Raw genomic sequence first — 27,186 nt, forward strand, 5'->3', positions numbered from 1 at the left:
CATCAATTAAATCAACAAGAATATAAAGCATTAGATACCAAAATCAAAACTAAAAATAGATCAGTACATACTTGGATTTTACAACAAAATGCCAAATACTAGATAGTTGGCAAATTATTCGCCAAATCTCAAAATACTAAAAAGAATAAAAACCAAAAGAATTAAACTGAAGAAACATATAGTAGATAATAAATTAATGGTAACAGAAACTGAAAATATACTTCAGAGGATCCTAAATTTAGAGCTGTAAAGGAACTCTAGCCCAACCCTCTCATCTTATGGATAAGGAAGCTGAGGTCCAAAAAGGACTCAAACTAGGTCTTCTGATTCCAAATCCAGCACTCTTCAACTACACCTCTGACACACCAATATACTTCCTCCAATGAAGACCATAAGCCATTCATTTTATCTCAATCTCTACAATTCTTTTGTCCATCCAACATCCCATGGCTATTACTCAGTCTAATTATGTAACAGGAAGATTTTGCCTAATTTTTTTTCCTGATAATACATCTCAGCATCCTTTATTTCAGTTTAGCAGCTTGTTCATGCCCACTACATACCTACCTCCCCACTGCCCTTTAGGTGACCCATTAACTTTAATTCTTTAGAGACTGGGGTATTACATGATTCAAAGCAGTACAACATTACTAGAAGAATACTATTAAAGAAAATAAGCTTTAGTTTCAGGGGAAAGCTTGGGTTCATTAAAAGTTCTATACCAATTTTCAAAAGGCTATCTTACCAACTCTCTTCTGTTCAATTATGGGCACAGTTCACTTTATGTTGTACCCAAGAGATAAACACACAAAATGCCCATTGACCAGATTTTCATACAGTTATATAAAGTTTTAGAATAGTTTGGTCAACTGGCATTCTTCACCAAGTGGTTTTTCCTGTGTGGATAATTGGGTCACACTGTTTTGAATGACTATGTCCCCATATTTAAGCAATCAGCACAATGTTATGCACAAATAGGAAGGAGCATCTGTATAATCTTTTTTTTTGGGGGGGGCAAGGCAGTGGAGTTAAGTGACTTGTCCAGTGTCACACAGACACAGTGTTATGTGTCTGAGGCCGCATTTGAACTAAGGTCCTCCTGAATCCAGGGCCGGTGCTCTATCCACTGTGCCACCTAACTGCCCCCAATATCTGTATAATCTTACCACCTATAAGTAAACTCTTTGGATATCCTAGAACATAGTGGCACACACCTTTTGTGAACACATACATCCTATTTTATGCCTTGTTTAACTGCTAACAATCAGGAATAAAGTTATCTTTGTTGTTACATCCTTCAAGGAATCTTGTATGATTCTGACATAAACAAGGCAGACAACTTGGAAAAAATGATATTACTTTGCTCTACAGAATCAAATGTAGCTTTATAATCAACAATAAAGTGAGTATCGTATTGTGACCTTTTCCAGTCAATTTTGCGAACAGAAAAAATGTAAAAATATAAATCACTTCAAAAAAAGATTTAGCCATGTTTGTGACTGATGGATTATAAAGGGCAAATTAGAATGCTTCCGGATATCCATGTAATCTTCTGAAGTTCTCAAGGAAGACAACCAAATATCCCTTAGTGCCTTGTACAGAATAGGATGAATAAACATCTGCTAAATAACGAAATGAAGAGTACTATTGTTAAAGACAGGTCTCTGAGGTAGTTGGACCATAAAGCTGACTACACATGGCAATTTTTATCTCCTCAAATAACATACAATGTGATCTAGAAACCTAAAAGTCCCTACAATGTATTTTTCCAGAATTTGATCTGGAAGCTTCCCTAAAAAGTTTCACTGTTGCAGTGTTAAGAGCCATCCACAAGAACTTTGAAGGCTTATTTAAATAAAATAATAATATTATCTAACATTTATATATGTAATGTATCCATGGCTAGGGTGATGTCATATGAAAGTAACACGTGCAATGACAACAACAACAACAATAATAATAATAATAATAACCCCAACAATAATAATAGCTAGCTTTATATAGCACTTTAAAGTTTGTAAAGTGCTTTACAAATTTATTCCATTTTATCTTCACAACAATCCTGGAAGACAGGTGCTATGATTATCCCCCACTTTACAGATGAGGAAACTAAGGGAAAAAGAAGTGGCTTACTTAGGATCACATACCTATTAAGTGTCTGAAGCTGCCATTTGAACTCAGGTCTTCCTGACTCAAAATCTAGTGTTCTGTGCCACCTAAGCCCTTTCTTCTCTACCCTCTATTCCCACTATTCCCACCCTAATATGGACAGTCATCATTACCTGCCTCAATAAGAAGTTAGTAATCAGTCTTCCCGTCTTCCCTCCCCATACTCTATTCTTTCTCCCAACACTAGATTAGTTTTCCTCGTGCACACTCAACAAGCTTTTAAGCTGTATTGTACTAGACACTGAGGATACAAAGACATAACATGTAGATCCCTCAAGGAACTCATATTCAACTGAAGGGAGTAAATAAAGAAATGATCTGAAAAGAGAAAGAGCAAACTAGAGGCACCAGAAAGGTTTCACATTAGAAGTGGCTGACACTAGAGCTAAGCCTCCCAACACTCTTCTGAGCTTCCATGCCTTTTCTCACAGCACCCCCTAAACACAGAAAGGTCACTCCAACTCAAAGCTTGAAATGCTAACCACCCTTTAAGGCCTAGCTCAACTACCAATTCCCAGATTCCTTCGAGTTCCAGTTAAAATCCCAGAAGAAATCTTTCCAAATCCTACTCAATGCAGTGCTTTTCCTCTGTTGTTTAATTCTTACTTATCCTGTATATAGTCTGTCTACAACTGTTTGCGTGCTGTCTCACTCATTACACTGGGTAATGTCATATGATAACTGCCTTTTACTTTTCTTTGCAACCCCAGTGCTTAGGACAATGCCTGGCACATAGTAGACATTTAATAAATGCTTGCTGAAGCCTCCCCTCCTTCCCTGCCCACTTTCCAAATATCACAGCTTTTAATTTGCATCTCTCCTGCAAAATAAACTATAATAGAAAATAATATAGCATACATCCCTGTACCAGATTCTGAGCTTCACGGGGGCAATCAGATATATTTTACTTATTTATTAACATACTGTATCCACTAGTTGAATATAAGTTTCTTAAGAGCAGGTACTGTTTTGGATTTTTTTCTGTTTTTAGATTTCCAGAGCCCAGAACAGCTCTGATGGCACAGCAGATGCTTAATAAATGTGTAATTATTGGAAACATAGCTAACATAATAATGATGGAACCAGGGATCATGCTTTTTAGTAACAAAGTTTATATTTAGTACACATTTATTAATTACCTCAACTGTGCACTGTACTAGCATAAGGGATACAAAGACAAAGGAAAAAAAACCCCACAGTCTTTGCTCTCAAAGAAATTACCTTTACCTAGAGAACAGAACATGTTAACAGATGGGAGTGCATTCCAGACATGAAGGTAAAGGCACAAAATGAATGCTAAGTTTGGGGAATAACAAACAAAGCTTTGTCTGCAAAACAGAGTAATGTGAAATAAATGTGGAAAGGTAGGCTATACTAGACTTCAAATAACAATATAAGGATTTTGTATTTTATGTAGCAATTAAAATTTGCTAAAGCTAATTGCTAATGCCTAGCAGTATCAGATTTGAGGGCAGGAGAGTAATACAGTTGTGTGCTTTAGAAATAATATTTTGGTAGCTGTATGGTAAATGAATTAGGGAAGGAAGAAATTAGAAACAGAACGAGGCAATCAAGGCAAGAAATAAGACCCTGAACTTTGGTGATGATTCTGTAAGTAAAGAGAAGGTACAGATATAAGAAATGTAGAGGCAGTCTTGATAACACTTTTTGTTTTATATAAAATACATATGGCAAGAGAAGAGGGAGAAGAATAGAGGATGACATGAGTCAAACTTGAGTAAGCAGGATTTCAACAAATAGCTAAGATTGGAAGGGGAATGGATTTAAGGGTTTAGTAAAACATATGAATTCTGTGGTTTTGTGCTTTTATGTCCAAACTGAACTACACTGAAATGTACAAGAATGGCTAAATGAACTGATTAGTGAAATGCAAATTAAAACAACTTTAAGATGCCACTTCACACCTATCATCAGACTGGCTAATATGACAAAAAAGGAAAACTGATGGATGTTGAAGGGATGTGGAAAAACTGGGACACTAATCGGTGAAGCTATGAGCTGACCCAATAGTCCTGGAGAAGAATTTGGAACTATGCTCAAAGGGCTATAAAACTGTGCATACCCTTTCAACTAGCAATACCACTGCAGGTCTATATCACAAAGAGATTTTTAAAAAAAAAGGAAAAAGGATCTATTTGTACAAAAATATTTATAGCAACTCTTTTTGTGATGGCTTAAGAATTGGAAATCGAGAAGATGCCCATCAACTGGGGAATAGCTAAACAAGCTGTGGTATATAGTTGTGATGAAATATTATTGTGCTATAAGAAATGACAAGCAGGATGATTTCAGAAAAACCTGGAAAGACTTACATGAACTGATGCAAAGTGAAGTGAGCAGAACCAGTTGAACGTTGTACACAGTAACAGCAACACTGTAGGATGATCAACTGTAAATGAGTTATTCTCAGCAATACAATGATTCAAGACAGTCCCAAAGGACTAATGATGCAGCATACTATCTACCTCCAGAGAAAGAACTAATAGTGTTTTAATACAGACTGAAGTATGTTATTTTTCACTTTCATTCTTGTACAAAATGACTAATACGGAAATGTTTTACATGATTGAGCAGGTATAACCTATATCTGCTTACCATCTCAGGGAGGGGAGAAGGATAGAAATTTGGAACTCAAAATGTTTTAAAAAAAAGTTTTAAAACTTTTAAATGTAATTAGGAGAAAATATATTAAAAATCAATTAATTTACCAAAAAAAAAAGAATAGCTAAGTAAAAACTCACCAATACCATTTAACTCATCAATAAATACCTGCTAGCCATTCATTAACATACATCTGTAAGATACAACAAAAGGCTAGCAGGATGGGACAAAGGGCTGTGAGGGCAGTGTTCATTTTATCTGAATACCAGCATTATTCAAATTTAGTAAAAAGTCTTTTAAAAAGTGTACACAGCAGAAGTTGGGAATTATAAAATACATATTTCAAATCAGCTTTAGCCTCATTAAAGTTAAGAACCAATTTAGTTCATAAAGTATTGACTTTTTTTTTAAATTCCACTTAATAATTAAGGGCCTACTGTATATCCCTTGAGCAGGGACTCTAGAATTGGTCAACTTACTTTTTAAACTATTTTGATAACTTTTATAATTGGTTTCCTTTGCAAACCAATGTATTTTATTAATTTAAAAACATGACTCTGAGAAAGTGTCCATCATCTTCACCAGACTGCCAAAGTATCCCTTGACCCCAAGCCCCAAAACAAGAACCCCTGCCCAACAACATTATGGCAGGTAATGATGTAAGATAAAAGGACAAGTTCTTTACTGTCATGTAATTTATAGTCTAGTATGCAGATAAAAAACACACAGATACTACTATAATACAAGTTCATTAGAGAAATACAACAATAATAGCCTAAGTATGATTTATAAGGCACTTAACATATATTATTTCATATGTTTCCAACAACACTGAGGCAGGTATTACAAGTATTTTCTCTACCCTAATGATCAGGAATCCAAGGTTCAAAGAAATCTAGTGATTTGTCTGGGGTCATAGTTCTTAAATGCCAGAGGTGGATTCAAATCAAGATTTCTCCTAACTCCAAGTTTATCTTTGTTCAAAACAAAGTGCTATCTTATTAAGTTCAAAAAAGGGATGGTCTTATGGAGTAAAACCAACAGCATTAGGCTACCTCATATATAAAATGAAGTGTTCCAATTAGTTGACCTCTAAGGGCCCCCTCAAATTCTAAGTCTATGATCTCTAAAGTCTTTTGACTATAACTATAGAATGTTTTAAATACCATCTTAATATACAGAATTCCTACACATCCAATATTGAGGATGCTTAATGAACAATAGCCCTTGTTACTCATGTTTACCCTACGGATGTTGAGAATATTTTTTATATTGTACACTTCTCAAGCATTATTACTAATTTTAGGAATTAACACTAAAATGTTAACTACCAACAAACCCAGAGATTCCTAGCCTTTCTAGAGTTGTGACAATTAATGATTCTTTCTTTGGTTCAAGATATACTTATGCCTCCCCTAAAAATAATTACTTGTATTGATTTTTAAACTAAGGCAAATCCTAATTTCATTTCAGAATCTGCCACATCTTGGTATGAATACAGAGGGAAGAGATGGGTTGGAATTTAACAGTCCAAGGAGGCTTAAGCACATTCCATGCCCAGAAAATAGCTATTTGTGCTGTGTGTCGAACAGAATTAAGCAGATTGACAATGGTGAGCAAACTTTGAAAACTAGTGTGCTAAAATTCAAGTGCTTTCCTATACAGACTAACAGTAACTAGTCACTGCCACCTACTACTGTCGCTGCCCAAGAGCCACAGGATTTCCTATGCCTGCTGTAGTAGCTTAAAAATCTAAGACGTATAAACAAAAGGTAGACAATTAACAAATACGAGTTCATCTTTCATCCAAATCTTCCCACCCTCCAAATTTCCCTATTACTGTTAAAGTCACCACCATCCTCCAGTCTCAAAACCTAAGTTGTTATCCTCAACTCCCTACTACCTCTCATCCTTCCAATATCAAGTCTCTTTTGCAAAGGCCCATCGATTTTACCTTTATCCCTAGAAGTGCCTCCTCCTTTCCTCTAATACTGCTGCCAGTCTGGTGCAAGCCTTCATCATCTCATACTTAAGACCTCTGCAAAAGCCTGCTGGTGGGCCTGCTTGTCTCAAGTCTCTACAACCCATCCTCAACTGACAAAGCAATTTTCCTACAAAATGAGTTTCTCTAAAACACAGATTCAACCATGTCACCCCATTATCAACTGCAATATACTCCAATGGTTCCCCATTATGGCAAGGATCAAATACAAAATCCTGTTTGCCCTTCATTCCCTATTCCAATCTCCCACTTTCCAATCTTTTTATTTATAATTTGCTTCTCATCACATATGCTTTTGATCCAGGGATGGTGGGTGACTTGTTCTTCAGACAAAATACACCATCTCTTGGCTCCAAGCATTTTCTCTAGCTGCATACCATGCCTGGAATGCTCTACCTTCTCATCTCCACCTACTGCCTACCTGACTTCCTTTAAGTCCCAACTAAAATCTCATCTTCTACAGGAAACCTTTCCCAATTCCTCTTAATTCTAGTGCCTTTTCCTCTTCAATCATCTCCTATTTATCCGGTTTATCATTTGTTGTATATTTGTTTTACCTGTTGTCTCCTCTATTCAATTGTAAGCTCCTTGAAAACAGAGACACCTTTTACTTTTCTTTGTATTCCCAGTGCTTATTAGCACAGTGCCTGGCACACAGTAGGCACTTAATATATGTTTATTGATTGACTATAGGCAAAATACATTTAAAAAAATCCTCCATCCTTTCAACATCGAATATATTTTAAAATGAATCTTTTTCAGAACTAGGCAGCAAGAATGAGGTAAATATAATCACAACATAAGAAACATTAAAAAAAACTGATTCCAAACTGTTTTTCAGTGTGCAACACTGTCCAACACGGTGAATTTGAAGTCCAGGAGACTGGACTCGTACCTTGACACAGGGCTTCAACTTTATCTACAAAATGAGATGTTCCAACAGCTAAGTGTCCATTCAGACTCTAAGTCTATGACCCCTAAAAATCTTTTAAGTCACAACCATAGAACACTTAATACACTCAATTCCTACACATCCAATATTGAGGATGCTTAATGAATAACAGCCCTCTTGTTACTCATGCTTACTCTAAGGTAGTCCAGAATATTTTGCATTGTATATTTCTCAAATATTATTACTAATTTTTTGAATTATGTCTAAAATGTTAACTACCAACAAACAGCAATTCTTGGCCTTTCTAGAGGTGCAACAACCAACAATTCTTTTTTTTGGTTCAAGACACATTTAACTCCCCTTAAAACGGGTTATTTGTATTGATCTTTTTAAAACTATCTTGGTATGAATACAGAATTGGGAATCACTATAGGGGAAGAAAGAGATTATATGTTTTGTGTACAGTATATAGCATACTGAAGCTAGAAGGTTGTCATCCTATGCTGGCTAAATACCCTAACAATACTTAAGTTTTACAGCCAGATAGCATCCAGTATCCATAATTCAACCCACTCATTTTATAGATGATGAAACTGAAGTTAGATGACTTGGCAAAGGTCACAACGTTATCATTTAACATAGCACAATACCCAGATTTCCTGACTCTTGGTCAAAAGTTCTTGCCAGTCCCACAAGTGACAAAAGAATCCTACGTTCTTAGAATAGGATGGAGTCAGAATTGATGAAATTGATGAAAGGTCTAGGACCTAAAACAAAAAAAAAACACACCATAATACTCAAAGTAATTCTTGGTTTAAACAAAAAAGACAAAACAAAAACAAAAACAAACACCTATAAAAGGTGGTAGACTAAATAGAAGTAACATTCATTTAGTTTATACTGTATGCAGTAATTGTACTTCGTTAAAATTTTAAGAACTAAATTAGCTTTCCTCATCACATACAGTAGGGCTGCTAGATGGTGAACGGGATAGAGTGCTGGGCCTCCAGTCAGGAAGACCTGAGTTGAAATGCTGCCTCAGACACTTACTGTGTTTACCCTAGGCAAGTCACTTAACTGTTTCAGTTTCCTTAGCTGTAAAATGAGTTAGAGAAGGAAATGGCAAACCACTCTAGTATCTTTGCCAAGAAAAACCCAAATGGGGTCATGAAGAGTCAGGCAGACTGAATAACAAATCACATACAGTATACACACATGCACTGATTCTCCAACTGACAGCACAATGAAATGACAAATGTTTCAATATCTGTTTTATAGGAGTGGAGGAAAGTGTCCTTGCTCCCGGCCATATTTTTATTTTAACTGTGCTTCTCCAGACTTTCTGAAATTTCTCCACCAGTTTCTGATCACAGTTGTCAAACGACTATTACTTCCCGACCCTTGACCCATGCGTGTGCCTGTCTTCCCCAAACCCAACGAGGTTTCCCTCTTAGATGGGAGCACATGAGGTAGAGTGGAGAATGTGGGTCCCTGTCCGCCTCCCCGATCTCTCCCGGGAAGGGAAGGATGCAGGCAGGCGGGCAGGCCGGCCGGCCGCCGGGAGGGCGGATACAGCTGCGCCACACCGCAGCCATGTGCCGCCGCCGCTTCCAAGCCCCGACGAAAGGACGGAGGGAAAGAGGTTATATAATAAGAACTCACCCTCCCGGAGAGGGCCGCGCAGGGGGTGGGGGTGGGAGGCGGCCGCCGCCTCGGCCTGCCTGCCTGGCGCGGGGCTGGGGAGGTAGGCTCCGGCATGCTCCCCTATCCCCCAGGAGAGGCCTTCCCTACCCCCAAAGGGTAGCGGCGGCGGTGCGCAGGGGGCGATTGGCGAGCCAGGGAGGAGGGGAGGCCCGGCGGCCGCTACCTGCCTCGGCATAAACCCGGCCTAGGGCGAGGGAGCGGGGGACGAGGTGGGCAGCGACAAGGGGGGCTCAGGCCGCGCCAATTGCGACCGGCTTCTGCCGCCCGCCCGACCCCCCCCGCCTCCTTCACCTACCTGCCCTGCCCGTCCTCCCCTTTCCCCAGTACCTGAGAAAGGCGGGTGACCCAGCCGGTGGCTTGCCGAGCCCAGTGTGGCGCGAGGCCGGGGCGCAAGCGGCTCCCGCGCGACTCCGTCACGTCACAGCATCGCCCTGGAGACCCCTCCCCCCTGCGGCTCGCGAGTCGTAGGAGCGGCTCCCTCCCCTCCCCCCCACTCCAGCCCAGACCCGCGATCCTCCCACTCCACCCCTCCCCACTCCATCTCACCTCACTTAGCCCCCAACCTCCAAGCCGGACAACGGCTCAGCGGTTCAACCCCGCCGCGGTTCCGGGGATCCCCTTCCCCGCCTCCTTCCCACTCTAAAGTTATGTCGATCGTGCTTTGCGCATTACCCAGTGCCGCCACAACTGCCGCCGCCGCCGCCGGGCTAAGTCTCTCACACCGGGAAAGGGAGGAGAGGCGGTGGGGAAGGGGGGGGGAATGGGAGCTGCGGAGTGGAAAGACCCGGAGATCTCGGCTGCCAAGAGCCGGGAATCTCGCGAGAGCTCAAGCCTCCCGATCTCCTGCCGCGGGAATTTTGAAACTCTCGGGTTTAGTGAAAGGATCCCGAAAAGCGGGAGGAGGGGCAGGGTGAGACCCCCTGGGAGTTGGGGGTGGGGGTAGGGGTAGGGGTGGAGTTAAGACTCCTTCATTGGCGTAAGCTAGCGTCCTCCCGTTCTGATCCGAATAGAAGAGAAAAAGACTACGATTCCCAGCAAGATTTGCGTGCTTAGCCATAGTGCTGCCCGACTGCCCCGGTCCCCTGCGAGGAGAGGGGTGAATCGGGAATGGTAGTTTTTTGCTTAAACCCGACTTCTTTTGCGGAAGTATAAGACCAAGCCCAGGACTTCCTCTGGTTGCCAGGAGAAACACCCCCGATGTCAGGCCTTTCCTGCAGTTGTCTCAAGCCCCTAGGACTAGTAGAACCTGATAAATCATTGTCTTCCCTTCTAAAATCTTTGCTGACCTTAAGTGTGTTTTACTGGTAGTTGATTTGGCCAGCCTTTTTCCTTCCGGGCTTCTCCAACTCCTCCAATCTAGGATACAGACCACAGCAGTTTATAAAAGATGCGTGCGGTATCCAGCCCTAGCACCTCGGCCCCCTATTCGCCCCAAGACTAGTAGTGTTTTAAGAATAGCCCAGTACTCCTTTTCTACTTCCCCTTTGCCAGTACACAGTTGTATGCTTAATTTTGCTTGATTTTTTTTTAAGTATCCAAATTATCACAGTTTGCAAACCTAGTAGAATGTTACCTATTCGAGGGCAAGAAGTGTTTCCTTTTTTTGCCTTTTTGGAGCCTCAGCACATCAGAAGCAGGTTGGTGTAATGAGTAAAATAAATAAATAAAGGCTGGCCTTGGAGTTGGAAATCAGGGCTTCAAGCTCTGTCTCATGAGATACTAGCTGGGCAGCCATGAGTAATGCAACAAGCATTTATTAAGCGCTTACTCTGTGCCTCGAAAAAAGCAATTAAATAAGCAAGCTACTTAACCTCCCAGTGCTTCCAGACACCTGACTAAGACTAACAAGTTGCCAGTTTCTTATTAGCATCTAAGAAAATGGCCATCTCACACTGGGAGCTTCATACACCTATGAAGTGATAGGTCTGATGGAAAGCAGGAGTCCAGACCAAAAAGGCCAGCCTCACGAAGTGCTTCTGCATGTAGGAGATGCTTAAATAAATTCTTGTCTAATTGAAAAGAAACTCTTCAAGAAATAGGTTGTGAACTGAGTTGGAAGTAATATTCAAGTTCACTTCTATATCAAATGTTTTTGAGGCTCATATGACTACCCTAAATCTTATGTTCTGTTGTACTTTTAAAACTGTTAACCTATTTTCAAAGTCACATCCCCTTTTTCTGTCATCTTCTTTTCTTTACTTTTTTTCTTTTTGGTCAAGCTCATCATCACCATCACTCAGAAGTATTTATCCCATAGTTGTGGCACTGAAATTTACAAGATGCTATAGTTGAATTTCTTCCTAACATAATTCTAAACAATGCTGGGCGCATAGTAGGCCCTTAATAAATGTTTCTTGATTGATTAAATCAGTCAAAGGTCATGCAGCCATTAATTGGTGGAGCCAAGACTCGAACCCAGGAAACAATCTGTATCGTAGCCTCTTTCGTTATAGTAACCCCATGGAGGACAGATTGCCCTTTTTGTTAATCGTTATACTATCAACATCTGGTCACAGAGATTGCCATTGCCCCAACTAAAGACAACCAGATGTGATCAGGACTAGTGGCTGTTCTTCAGGACTTCCAAGCTATAGCTGAGTGAGAAAAGAAAAAGTGAAAGTCTGTTTGGAAAACCTGATATTACATTGGGAATGTACTATAATCTACCGTACACACATACACACACACACACACACACACACACACACACACACACACACATAAATTTACTGGATGGACTTCCAATCTTCCTCCCTCAGGTATTTTGTTTTAATCCCATTGGTTTTGTATCAGTATTATATCAGTACAGATAATCTTATTTATGTAGCACTTTGAGTTTTCAAAGTATTTCAAGTGATTAATCAATACGATATCTTATTATGATTTAGGTAGGGCCATAATAAAAGCTTCTTCTTTTCTTGGAAACTATGGTATAGTACAAGGACTCCCATTAGACTGTGAGCTAGAGAATCTTTTACCTTTGTTCACTTCCCCAGTGTTAAGCACAGTATCTGGAACAAAATAAGTACTTAATAATTGTTTATTGTGTGGTTGTGGTTGTGGTTTATCCTGCTTTCTAGAAGATGACCATGACATCAGGGATATGATGACAAGACTTGCAATTGAATTAGATTTGAGTGAGGGAGGGTGGTACAAAGTCACCAGCCTCACTTTCTTCTCCAGAGCTATCTGGGTCCATTGGCAGCATATCTATCAGGACCACTGGAGATGGCCCAGGATGCGGTGGGAGACCTTGGCCTTTCTAAGATGACGTCTTTTCAAGTTCTCACCTTGTGTGAGGCAACTCCATTCAATGTATAGGCCTCTTTAAAAAGTGAGCCTAGGGATGGCCCCTTTAATATTAAAATATATATATATATATAAATATATATATATACACATATATATATATATATATCGAACTGAGAGGGGAAGACCCTCGGGGTTGCTGGCCAAAAGAGAAACAGTTACTATTTACATTCATTATGAGCCCTGAGGATCCAAAAAAATAATTATTAGATGTTGCTTGGGCAAGACAGGGACCTATTGTTGTCCAATTGATGCCATTCAGAGTGAATTGGATTTAAGTCTTGGTCTTTGAGAAAAAAATCTAGCCAGTAAACCCAAAGTTAACTAGGTAGGTTTCAGCCATCCAAATTTACATTCCTTTGGGCAGAACACCCTTGGAGAGGGGAGGCTGGGTCCCCAGTAGGGCAGTTCACACTATTTAGGGGTTGTGATTTTTCCTATGTTCTGGAAGAGGACCATGACATAAGGGAGATGATGGTATGACTTGCAGTTGAATTTGATTTGAGGGAGGGAACTGTGCAAAGTCACCAGCCCTCACTTTCTCCTCCTGATGGTTTATTAAGAGATAGTGGAAAGAACACTGGCTTTTTAGTCAGAAGACCTGGGTTCAAATCCTAATGTGTCACCTGGGGCAAGTCGCTTCACTTTCCTGAGGTTCAGCGTCCTCATCTGTTGAATGACTGGATTGCGCTCCATAGCCTCTGAGATTCCTTCCAGACCTAGCTCTCTGAATTGAAGACATTTGACTTTGGTTTGAAATGTCATAGGTGACTTTTTAAAACAAATCATGTGTGTATGTTCAACTTTAAACCATCCTATTGATCATGACAAAAAGATATTAATTATCCTGATCAGCCACAAATAGGTTTGGTTTCACATTCCATTTTCCATTGTAAACTTATTAGAGCTTGTAGGATCCTAGTCTTTTGTTTATTAGATAGTAAGCAAAGGGATCTTTTGCAGCCTTTTAAACAAAGATTGGACAGCTAAGAGGCACAGTGGATAGATCGCAGGCCCTGGAGTCAGGAGGACCTAAGTTCAACTCTGTCCTTATACACTTATTAGCTGTGACCCTGGGCAACTCACTTAACCTACTTGCCTCAGTTTCCCCATCTTTAAAATGAAAAGGAAATGGCAAACCATTCCAGGATCTTTGCTAAGAAAACCCCAAAGGGGTCCCCAAGAGTTGGAAATGATTGACATGACTCAATAATTAGCAAAGACTGGCTTTTGTCTCTGTGCCTTAAGTACCTTGAAGGACAGACAGTTCATTGGGCAGCTATCCCCCAGACTTCTTTTGTTCTGATATTTTCCAATCTCCTTATTTCAAGCATGCGAGGAAAAAGAATATGACAAAAACTGCAGCAAAATAACTATACCTTTATCACAGATTGTGGCATTGCAAATACAATGCACTTTATGGTGGCTTTAAATATCAAAGCACTGCAATTGAGAGGGTATTGTATCCTGTTATATATATTTCCCTAGCCTTATTTTTTTAAATTTTTATGTCATAGGAAGGGTTTTGAATGCTCTAAATAACTGATACAGTAAATGGGACATCTTTTTAAAAATTATTGTAATAATTCCTTTTGCTTTTTCATCTCATTTGTTTCTGAATATATCCCTCCTTCCTCTAATACCTAGCAAGTTATGCCTTGGAAAAGACATTAAAAAATAAAGAAGAGAAAAAAGCACTTATGAATAACCAACACATCAGTAGTGTCTAATAGCGTATATACCATTCCACATCCATAATCCCTCACCTCTGCAGTAAAGAGAGAGAAGAACATTAAAAAAATTCTTCTCTGGAGCCAAGCGTGGGCACTATATTTACACGGATTTCAAGGTTTTTTGTTTTAGTTTGGGGGGAGGGTTAGTTATTTTTCGTTTATGTGGATACAGTTACTCACTGTATATATTGTTTTCTTGGTTCTGCTTATTCAGTTAATATGTCTTTCCTTACTTCTCTGAATTTTTTATAGACATCTTTCCATATGGCACACTACTATTCCATTCCATTCACATACCACAATTTGTTCTTCAATTACTGGGCATCTATTTTGTTTCTAATTCTTTGCCACCAAGGTAGCTATAAAGCAATACTAGGAATATTTTATTTCTGTCTTAGACCTGCCTCCTTTAGGTACATGCATAACAATGGAATCTCTGGATCAAAAAGTATATGGATATTTGGCTTACTCTTTTTGCATAATTTTTTTAGATTTTGTTTTTTGGCAGTTTTTTGGAGGCAGTTGGGGTTAAATGACTTGCCCAGGGTTGCACAGCTAGTAAATGGCTGAAGCCAAATTTAAACTCAGGTTCTCCACTCCAGGGCCTGTGCTCTTATCTATTGCACCATGTGGCTGCCCCTTTAGTATAATTTTAAAAACTTATTGATGTAGTTAGTTTTTATATCACCTTCAATTCCAAAAATTTTCATCTCCTTTCTTCTGCCCAGATATTCATCCCTTATTACAAAAAAAAAAAGAATAAAAGTAGTTCAGCAAAATTACCCAAATAAATAAACTGACTCTGACTGATATATGGGAAATGTTACACACCCATAATTCTCCACATCTACATAGAAAGGAGGTGGTCAATAAGCATTTATTAAGTACCTGGTACATAGTCAGGAACTATGATAGGCACTGCAGATACAAAGAATAGCAAAAATAGTCCCTGCCCTTAAGGAGCTCACATTCTAATAAAGGAGACAACATAAAAGATACAAACAAACAAATGTAATGGGGGATTATGGATAGAGCACCACTGATGTATATTCCCCACCTGGAAAAGGCTGGGCATCCTGCTTCCAGGAGAGTCATGATGGTGTATGAGGACAAAAGTGCTTGGGAGCTGACCTTCTGTGACTGGTGCTGGTCTGTTAACCATAGGGTGGACCGCAGCCTTTTTAATTGGCTGCAGTTGAGGAACTGCAACTGAGCACACCTTCAAAAGGTCTTAGTTGGCCTCAGTCCTCTTGTTTAGTTGGACCTCTGTTCCTAGGTTCCCGCCCTTGACCTGTGAAAGACACCACTATAAAAGCAAAGGCCTCAGGCCCACTTTCTCCAAGGCCAACATGTGACCCCATGAAAATGGGCCTCAGTACTATGCCTACCTTGGTGTCATGTAATTTTATTTTAAGTGAAGGAGGAACTTAAGAATTAAGAAAGGTCAAAGAGTGAGCCTCAGGACCTATCCCAGAACAGTTGATGTAAGTATTAGTCCCCTCTCCAGAGACCAAAATGGGATGGGGGAAAGTGTGCCCCAAGGTGTTGGGGGAAAATGTGTCATATCTTTGTGCTATATCTCTGAAGTAAACATACCTTTATAAAAGATAATTGATGTTATTTGTTAAAAGGAACTGGCAGCTACCAGTAAGAAGAACACAACCAGTGGAGGTTCAAACTAATAGCATTATAGAAGGGATATCCCTAACCCTTCAGGTCACCCCTAGAATCCTGGAGGGGAGATGATTAGTGAGCCTAGAGTTCATTTGCTGCACAGTGTAAATGAAAGGTAATGTTAGAGGAAAGGTCTTAGCAATGAAAGGGATAGGGAAGGGGCTCTAGTAGAAGGTGTACTACCTTGTAGAAGGCCAAGGAATCCAGGAGACAGAGCCAAGAAAGGACTGCATTCCAAGAATGGGAGGACAGCTTGTGTAAAGGCACAGAATGGAAAGATGGAGAGTCTTGTAAGAAAAACAGCAGTTTCACTGGATTGCATAGTTTGTACAGAGGATTGAGTTGTAAGAAGATTGGAAAGGTAGGAGGGGGCCAGGTTGCAAAGAACTCTAAAAAAACAAATAGAGGATTTTACATTTTATTCTGGAGGTAATTGGGAGCCATTTCTTGGTTATTGATTAGGGATGACATGTTCAGACCTATGCTCTAGGAAGATCATTTTGACAGCTAAGTGGAGAATGGATTGGAGTAGGAAGAGATTTGAGGCAAGGAGACCAACCAGGAGGTTATTGCAGATGTCCAGGAATGCTGTGATGGGAACCAGCTCCAGGAAGACTCATTTTCTCCTCTATTTTGGGGGGCTAAACTGGGTCATTATAATTAGATGGAAATAAGTAGAAAGATAAACACTTATTAAGCACTTACCATATGCCAGACACTTTGCTAAATTCTGAGGATATAAATATAAGAAAACAAGAGAGTCCCTGACGGTAAATTGTCTAAATTCTATTGGATTAGACAACACATAAAGGGATATTGGAAAGGGGCTGGGGTTCAGAAATGAGGTGAAATACTCTTGTATACCCCTGTATTTTCTGGAGATAATCAGGAAGTAAGGTAGAGGCTTAGATCTGGGAAAGATAATACAAAGGCCCATCAGAACCCAGAGTGGATCCAGGGATGGAATTTTCAGTTTCTTCTCTTTTTTTTTGGCTTTTTTTTTTCATTTACAATGTTGTAGTCAGTATTTATATTATTTTCCTGATTCTGCTTACTTTACTTTGCAAGAATTCATATAGCCCTTCTCATACTTCTCTCTATTCTTCATATTTATCTTTTCTGTAGAAAGTGCCATTAATATTTTAGTATATATGGGTCCTTTCTGTCTCTGACCCAATTGGGGTATATACCTCACAGCAGATTTTTCAGGTCAAAGGGCATGCATATTTTAATCACATTCTTAGCATAATTACAAATCACTTTCCAAAACAGTTGGACCAATTCACAAGCCCAACAACAATGCATTTGAGTACTTATATTTACATAACTCCTGCAATGTTGACTATTTTCATCTTTGCCAATTTCCTGGGTGTGAGGTAAAACCTTAGAATTCTTTTGATCTGCAATTCTCTTATTATTAGTGAGCTGAAGCAACTTTTTAGATGATTGTTAATATTTTTAATTCTTTTGAAAGCTGTTTTTTTTATATAGAAAGAGAAGTATAATGTTATCATATCTTATATGTTCATATTCTTTGACCACTTTACTGTTCATGGAATGGCTCTTGGACTTATGTACTTACGTTAATTCTCCCCCAGTCTTGGATATCAGACCTTTATATTTGATGCAGATTTTTTCCCCCAATTGATGATTTACTTTGTTATCCTACTTCCATTGATTTTGTTCATGTAAAAGCTTTTCATATAGTCAAATATGTCTTCTTATGTAATTTTACACAATTAAAATTATCTGTTGTGATTTCCTCTATACATAATTTGGTTAAGAATTCTCCCCCATGTATGGCCTCATTTTAATTTTATTCTAGACAAGCTTTTGCTGCCTTTACAATGAACCCATTTCTCAAAAATAACATGATTAATATTTAATGATAAATAATATAAAGAGACTTGCTCATTACAGGGCAAATAAGGAAAACCTTTTCTGTAAAAAGAAATGAAAAAAACTACAACTCCCCATTCATTATAATAGAAGAATATTAGAAAAAGAAGATAGCAAATTCATTCAAGTTAAGAATGAAGAGCATGAAAGTTTCTTCAAGAAGTAAAATATGGCAGAATCGTTAAAGGATAAGTCTAAGGAAAGATGCTTGGGAGATGGATATTCAAGTTGACTTAACATCCATTTAGCAATTAGCAATTGAGAATATATTTCAGTAAACTAGTCCATGAGTCTTTGAAGCTGATTTCACAAAAGTCCAGTGTATCTGCTGATCATTACCTATAGAAGTATCTCAAGAGCCCTGGAGCAAATTCCCACCTCATATCAGCCGAGTTACTCCTCCCAGGTTTCCAATCCCTATAGACAGTTCTAGAAATGGACTTTGCACTTCTGGTGCACACCTAGAATGTTATGCATTAAACAGAATAGCCTCCAGGCATAGGGGAAGATATCTTTACTATTCACACTTGTCCTCACTTTGCTACAACCAGCTTTTTTGTGGATAATATATTTACTTCCTACTTTTTATGGTTAGATAAACATGTCACAGAAGGTAATATAGGGGGTTCAGGGAGGATTAACACCTCTGGCATAAGGGCTAGTTGAGCCCTTTTCAGGGCTGCTCATCCACCTTTGGTGTCTACCTGTCACCCAAGTTTCACCTGTGGTTCCAAGAAGCTGTAGCATGCCCAACAGCCATACTCCAAGAAAACTATCTGGGCAGATGGGCTAAACCAGGTTGAGAGTAACTGACAGGCAACAACCCTGTTGGTGAGTTAGGGAGATGTCTACTCCAAGTATGTGAAGACTTCCCCTGGCAGAATGGGTGGATGAGAACAATTTGTTCCAGCTGCCAGGTGAAGCAGACATTATGGAGGGCTTAGAGCTTAGAGCTTGGTCAAACATCAAAGATGCCAAGGTCATCCACTGCATCCTGGGGCATCACCAGTCATCTTGACTTTTGTCTTCCACTGGTCTTCTATGACTCTGGAAGAGAGAATGAAGCTGACAACTTTGTGCAATTCTGCTTTACTTAAATCCAATCCACCCATGAGTGAAGACATTACCCTGTGATATCATTGGTCCTCTTTGAAAAAGAAGAACAATAATAACAGATAAGCATGTCATAGAAGGTAGTATGTTACTTTGATATTTTGGATGAACTGTACTATATAAATGCCAAAGAATAATGATGGCATAGCTCTACTGTGATTTTTTTTTTACTAACTGCCAGATTACTTTGACCATTGATCTATAAAGTATAGAATTCAAGATATGTGGTACTTAGTACATATAGAATCTTAGAGTTAGAAGGGATCTTGGTGGTCAGTCATGTAGTTGAGAGGAAGTATGACAGAGTAAAAAGAGCACAGAATGTTATCTTTAGAATTAGAGAACCTGAGTTCAAGTTCCAACTCTATCCCTTACTGTATGTATGACCTTGGGCAAGGCATTCACTTTTCAGCCTCAATTTCCTCATTTGTGAAATGAGAGGGCTTTTCTATAGATGTCTTCCAGCTCTAAATCTCTGATCCTAATCTAATTCCCTCATCTTACAAATGAAAAAACTGAGACCCAGAGATGTGAAGTAATTTGGCCAAGGTCACACAGCTAGTTAATGTAGACCTGGTAGTTGCTTAATAGACTAACACAAAAATCTATTGTAAAGCTGTATACATACATATAGGCACAAATGAAATCGATTATACATTTCAAAATATTAACAATGACTGTTCTATAAGAACAAAATAAATTAAGATAAGCTATGGAGATTAAAGTATGAAACAAAACAACTACAGATAGACTTAGAGGAAAACAAAAAATCATAGAGTAATTAATGTTATGATTATATATTATATTACATAATGTGTTATAAAATATATAACATAATATATTATAAAATATATAACATGTTATATATTTTATAATATATATTATATTGTTCTATTTGCAATTTTTAATTCAATTAAAAGATATTGGCCTGGCCATCAACAGAGGAAAAGATAAAATGGAAGAAGCATATTATATGGTTGAGATTATAATATGCCATCAGACAATCTATTGAATTACTTCACTGGGACATATCTTGGATACCTAACTTGCTTGCTATCAAAAAGTCTATCAAGTAAAGGCAAGGCAAGTCAACAAGCATTTACTAAGTGCCTGCTATGTGCCTGGTACTATGCTAAGTACTGAAGATACAAAGAAAAGTAAAAACAATCCCTGCCCTCAAGAAATTCACAATCTAATAGGGGAGACAACAGACAAATAACTAGTACAAAACAAGATCAGTGTTAAGAATTCTCCAAATGATAGCCAGAATCATGGAACACAATGATCCTAAAAGAGTAACTAAAAAATGCAATGGAAAGATGGATGGTATCGGTAGGGTATGTAGCATAAAGGATGCTGAATACATATATGACCAGAAAAGGAAAAAGGCCAGTCAGCCTCTTACTGCTCTGGCAAGCAAAAGATATCAAATGAATAAAAGGCCTCCAGTGTATGGATGGATCACTTATGGAGCATTAATAAACAACAGAGGGGAGTCATGCAGCAGGGAAGGTGTAGATTAATGTTTTCAGTCTATACCAGTAGAGCTCACTCAAGCCAATATTTCTGAGAAGGAGAACTTGAACCAGAGTATTCCTGACTCTAAGACCAGCTTTCTGCCCATGACAGTAATTACTATTATTAGCTGATGGATTTAAAAAAAAAAAACCAATAGAAGAGGATATTCTAGAATGAGTTCTTATCCTCAAGTCTATGGATAGAGTACAAGATCTGTGAAATTGGGTGAGAAAAAGACTATATCTTTAAGTTAGCATTTCTTTCTACTCTAAATTTAAAAAATACTGAGAAGGGGTTCATATACATTTCCCAAACTGCTAAAGGGGTCCATGATACAAAAAAAAAAAGGTTTAAAACCTCCTGTTCTTCCCATTCAGGCTCTACTCTCAATTATCTGGATTTGGAAACTATGCTTCAGTTACTATCTCTTGCTGGAATTTTCCAGAGTCTCTGAGTTACTCTGGAACATCCAATCATCTCTGCACCTTCACCCTCAAATATCCGTCTGTCAGGCCAGTTCCCTTATCCTGTTTGTGAGTTCCTTCTGGAACCTCCATTTTGTGGAGGACCCAGGCTGGCCAAACTTTGGCACATGGTAAGTGCTTAATAAAAGCTTGTTACATTGCTTCTTTTGTGTTTCCTAAATAAAGAGATTAACCAACTTTAGGCTGCTGGAAAGTGAGCCTTAGGGGCTTTGATTGAAACTTCCTATGGAGGGTATGGACTTGTCCTAAAGAACTGATTGAAAGGGTAAGGAGGCAGGTTTGGACTCAGTTGCAACTCACTGAAAATGAATAATTATATCACCAGGCTAACATGATTAGCTCGGATGATGGTGGATCAGAGCTACCCTTTGTACTTGTCTTTAAAAAGAGAGTCAGTTAGAATAATTGAAGAAGCACTGAGCAGGGACAAGTGGACAGAAAATATTGTAGCAGACCTAATATTGGTACTGAGCCTACGAGGAAAAGGAAAAGTATTGTATTTGTAACCAGCAACTCTAAGTTCTCATCTCCGGTCTCCCATTTACTACCCATGTAACTTTGTAAAGAGAGAGAAACTAAATTATTTCTACAGGCCCTTCTAACCCTAAATCTATGACTTCACACCCAAGAACACTAATGGAAGCCTTGAAAAGCAAGGACAGAGTATGCTCCAATTACCGTATATTTTTAGACAGGCTACCACCATGGCAGTTCAAAGCAATGGTGGGACCTCTTAAGCACACCTCCCCAACAAAGACTGGAAACGCACGACCCAATCTCCAAAAAAGCATTGTAATCAAAGTCCCCAACCAAGATTCACATTTATGTATCCTCATCAAGCTGATCAAGTTCCTCTTATTAATCCTCTTATCAGATGGATTTATGATCCCATTTATGAAGATACGCTTTCCATTTGTGCAGATATCAATAGCTCCATACCTTCTCATCCTGTAAGATTTTGGTCTGTGTCTTTCCATAAATTCTCCTTGGAGAATCTACCCAAAGGGTTGGGGCTTTCCTTTGGTTCTTTTAATATTATGGGAGTAGCCTTGCTGTATATCGTCACCTTATTTATTTAACTTATATGCAGAGCACATCAGGCAAAATGCCAGGCTGGATGAATCCAAAGCTGGAATTAAAGTTGCCAGGAAAAAGATCAACAATCTCATATGTGCAGGCAATACCCACTCTGATGGCAGAAAGTGAAGAAGAATTAAGAAACCTCTTAATGAAGGTGAAAGAGGAGAGTGTAAAAGCTGGCTTGAAGCTTAACATTAAAAAAAAAAAACCAAGATCATCACATCCCATCACTTCCCAGCAAAGAGAGGTAGAAGAAATGGGAGCAGTGTCGGCTTTTTTATTCGTGGGCTCAAAGATCACTGCAGACAGTGACTACAACCATGAAATTAGAAGACATTTACTCCTTGGAAGAAAAGCTACGGCAAATCTGGACAGCATACTAGAAAGCAGAGACATCACCTTGCTGACAAAGGTCTGTATAGTCAAAGCTATGTTTTTTCCAGTAACCATATATGGCTGTGAGAGTTGGATTATGAGAAAAGCTGAGAGTCACAGAATTGACACTTTTGAATTGTGGTGCTGGAGAAGACTTCTGAGAGTCCCTTGAACAGCAAGGAGATCAAATCAGTCTTAACATTTTAAGAAATTAATTCAAACTATTCATTGGAAGGTCAAATACTGAAGCTGAAGCTTAAATACTTTGGCCACATAATCGGAAGACAGGAGTCATTTGGAAAAGCCCCTGATGTTGGGAAAGATTGAAGGCAAAAGGAAAAGGACAGTAGAGAATGAGATAGCTAGCTAGTGTCATGGAAGCAATGAACATGAGCTTGGACAGACTTCGGGAGACAGTGGAAGACAGAAGGAGCTAGCGCTATAGGCTTTGGGGTCATGAAGAGTTGGACATGACTGAAGGAGTCTACAACAATCCCTTTTTTCTTTTTTGAGCTTGACATCACAGATGTAGCAGATAGAGATCTTGCCAAGAATTTCTAGGTTTAAGACTTTCCTTTGCCACATCCTGACTGTGTGATACCTGGGTGAATCACTAAACCTCTTAGTCAGTTTTTCAAGACTCTTAAGTTCCAAAGAATGCACTGGCCTTCATTGATAGAATTTCCAGAACCAAGAATTCCCAATATCAATGAAATCACAGGTCCGGGCCCTATCCCCATGAGCTATCATTCTTATCCAGCTAGATTTGGAGATGCTACTATACTCAGCTTTGTCACATAGTTTGGGCAATGAACCTTAATACCCATGCTTCCTGTGTGATGACAATTCTGTAGGGGTGTGCCCATGTACCCAAAGAGCAACAGAAAGATTAAAAAAGAGATGTCAGAGTCTGGTGCATCAGACTACTTGTGTTTATTGTAGAATAAAACAGTGTGCTGATGTTTCACCCCCCTAGCAGTGAGCAATGGCTACATTGAACTCTCTCTATATAAACTTCTCAGGCCTGATAAAGTATTCATTTTTTACATATCGTATGTCTCACTTCAATATGTCACAGGATTATGATTTCATCATCATGCACATTCCCTCCACTAAACACAGATTATAATGCCTCAATAACTTAGTGGATAATACTGGGTTAAAATCATGAGTAACTGCAGACAAAAGTAATTAATCACTTGATGATTACTGTTCTGCTAAAGGTAGTTGTTCTCTCTAAGTTAATCTAGGCTGGACTTTGGATAACACATACACATTGAAGCACTGGGCCTGTATTTTTAGGCTTGGTAAGACCTGTGACAGATTAAGTTCTACTTAAATAGTTTTTGAGAACTGAACTTCCTGTTGCTACCATAATGAAATATCAGAATAGTTATTATATTAGAGAACTATGCCAAGTTTATATTTGGTTATTTATATGATATTCATTGACCTTATTTCATTTAACTCTTATCACTGTAGCACTCATTTATCTGTTTAAGTAATTGATTTAATGGGAACTGCCCCTTTAGCTGCTCATTTCCCTCACAGATCTGTTCCACCTACACACTGGCAGCCTTCTTCCGTATACCTGCCCTTTATGTGTTATCTCCCCCCATTAGAATGTAAGTTCCTTGAGGACAGGGGCCATCTTGTTTCTGTGTCCTCAGCACTTAGCATATTGCCCAGCACATAATAAGTATCTAATAAATGTTCTGTTTTTCTTGAAATGTTAATGACTTCCTTTTTTTCCCTCTGATCTTTCATTATTATTTTGCAATAGAACTGTCATACTTTTATCAGGACTTACATGGGATCCTAGCATATCCTGTCCCCTTAAAGAACCAAAAGTCCTTTTAATAGTGGCTTTGCCCAAAAGCCCATCATTAGGGTAAATCACTTTTGAAATTCTGTACATTAAGTCTGTTCCTTTGGATTATCAAATTCAAATCTCCAGACTCTTACATTCAGTATTATGGTCCATTATAGTACAGTACTCTGTGTCTACTCTGTCACTACGTGTGAAGTGTGCTACCTCCTGACTTCCCCTTCAGCTTTGGTCCTTGATATTTGGCATTTTCTGCAATCCTTCCCCTTCCTTTTCTCTTGGTTTCAGCTTAATTTCATTCTTGGTTTCTCCCTTGCAACCAATTTTCTTCCCAAGACTTGGGAAACTTCCCCAGTAAACACTAGTTCCTTAGCCTCTCTTGATTCATTCTCTGAAACTTTTCCAGCTGGGAATCCTAAGTCCCATCCATGAAGATTTTCTAATTGTAGCTACCTTTTGACTTGACCCCAGTCTATACAGCCTTTTCATTACCCAACTTCAGGAGCTATAATTGATCCCTTCATCTCTGTGTTTTTATCCAGATATGATAAACATGTCTTTCTTGTCCTCATCCATATCCTTTTACAATTTCATTCTCTTTCAAAGCTTTTGCTCCTTTCTTTTGCCATGTTCCTCTAACACAATTCCCATCTTTTCAACTTTCTGATGCCATTTTTTCCCTATAGTTCCATTTAATGTCTTTGGAGACTCCTCATTTGGATTTAGGACTTCTCTTTCACTCTAGATTTTTCACCATCTTTCACCATTTGTATTTCTTTATTTGATAGCAAAATATTGCTTATAGCTATAATTGTATTTCTGTGTTCATAGTATATCATACTTACAGCATAACACTTACTGCTGCAAATAATTTACATTTATATAGTACTTTAAAGTCTCCTCAGAATAACCTGCATATAGCCCAACTATTCTTATCTACATTTTACAGTAAGTAACCTGAGGCTAAGAAAGCTTAAATGACTTTCATACAACTAGTAAGTTTCAGAACTGGAATTGAAACCCACATTTCTCCTGATACCAGGTCCAACGCTCTTTTCAGTATATTATGTTGCCTCTTACACAACAGAAATATTGTGAATTCATGTATTTTGTATGGAATATGGGGAGGTAGGGAAAGACTTTTTTAGCCTGGTAGAAGCATTGAATAGTGTTGATAGGGCACTTTTATCTAAAATAGAATGGCAAAGTTTCCCAAGTTTGTTTTCTGGGTCTGTCAACTTCTATAACTTCTTGTTTCTGATTTTGTGGTTTGGTGTAGCATTTTGGTGAATTGTAGTTGCCTTTTGGGGATGCATGATAGAAGGGCTCTTTCCCCCACTTCAGAGTAGGTACAGAAATTCTGTGTTTCCTATAAACTAAGATGACAAAGAAAAATGACATTGCTTAGAGAGGCTACAGAAAGGCAGAGACACTGATACATTCCTGGCGGAGCAGTGAATTAATTGGTCCAGCCTTTCTGGAAAGCAATTTGGAGCTATACCCCAAAAGTCATTATATTGTCCTGTGCATACCTTTTTACCCAGCAATCCTACAACTGGGCCTATCCCCCAAAGAAATCAAAGAAAGAGGGGGAAAAACCCATTTGTACAAGAATATTTATAGTAGCTCTATTTGTTGAATCGAAGGATTTAGAAATTAAAGGGGTGCTCACCCATTAGGGAATGGCTGAACAAATTGTACTATATAAATGTAATAGAATATTACTGTGCCATAAAAAATTATGTAAGGGATGGTTTTAGGGAAGTCTCATATTAACTGAGAGTTAAATGAGCAGAACCAAGGGATCACCTTTAATGTAACAACAATACCATTGTAAATAAAAACTTTGAAAGACTTAAAAATTTCGATCAGTAAAATAATGGATCACAGCTCCAGAAGACCAATGATGAAGCATGATCCCTACTTCTTAACAGAGAGGTAATGGTCTCAGTATACTGAATAAGACATACATTTTCAGACATGGCCAATGTATGCATGTGTTTTGCTTGATAATGCACATCTGTCACGAGGGTTTTAGTTTTTCTTTTTTCTTTTTTTAAATTTCTAGGAAAGTTAAGGAGGGGAGGGGCTAGTGATGATGTGGTCAGAAAAAAAGGAGAAAAAAGGGTCACCAAAGTATTTTTTAAATGCATACATGTGAACAGAAATAAATTTAGAAGGAAACAGATAAGCAGGACAGCTTTAAAAGTAGCATGTTGAATTTATCATATATTTGAAAGGGAAAACAAGTTGTATATAGTAGAAGTTTGTGATTTCATGTATAATCCTAATTACCTTCTTAGTGGTATATGAAATTATTTACTTTATCAATTGTTATGTTTAGAATAAACAAAATGTAAAATAAAAATAGTATGAAGGAAGGAAACGATAAAAATACTACCCCAAAATAAGTTAATCAAATAGATAAACTTGGTTAATTAATTTGTCTTGTTGTATAATTATGAAAGCACACCCATTTCTGTGTATGTATAAACATAAGACATAAGTCAAATTATTCATAGACATAGTTGGACATTCCTTCTTATCCTGTGTGACTTTAGTATATGACCTCCCATATATCCTACACAGGGAGTCTACCCAATACATTGGACACACAGATCTACAAAGATGAAGTTATTTGGGAATTTAGCAGATATCATCTTTAGCATATACTGTTGGAGAAAGAAAGGAATTTGACAATTTTATGCCACCCCATGTGAATGGACTTTGCCCACTACTCACAAGCCATTTTTAAAAAAAAATTTTGCTAGGCAATGGGGTTA

The 27,186-nt window shown here is 38.6% G+C and overlaps 1 protein-coding gene across 1 annotated transcript in view; it reads right to left on the minus strand.

Annotated features, from left to right (window-relative positions):
• AHCTF1 (AT-hook containing transcription factor 1) overlaps positions 1-10,238 on the minus strand; it is a 118,765-nt gene extending 108,527 nt beyond the window's left edge. Inside the window, 1 exon segment of the mRNA XM_020982117.2 lies at positions 10,062-10,238. The gene's annotated coding sequence lies outside the window, so the exon portion shown is untranslated.
• Between the last annotated feature and the right edge of the window lie 16,948 nt (positions 10,239-27,186).

The sequence above is a fragment of the Phascolarctos cinereus genome, unplaced genomic scaffold, assembly GCF_003287225.1.
Source record: "Phascolarctos cinereus isolate Bilbo 61053 unplaced genomic scaffold, phaCin_HiC Scaffold_5;HRSCAF=322, whole genome shotgun sequence".
NCBI classification, from domain to species: domain Eukaryota; kingdom Metazoa; phylum Chordata; class Mammalia; order Diprotodontia; family Phascolarctidae; genus Phascolarctos; species Phascolarctos cinereus.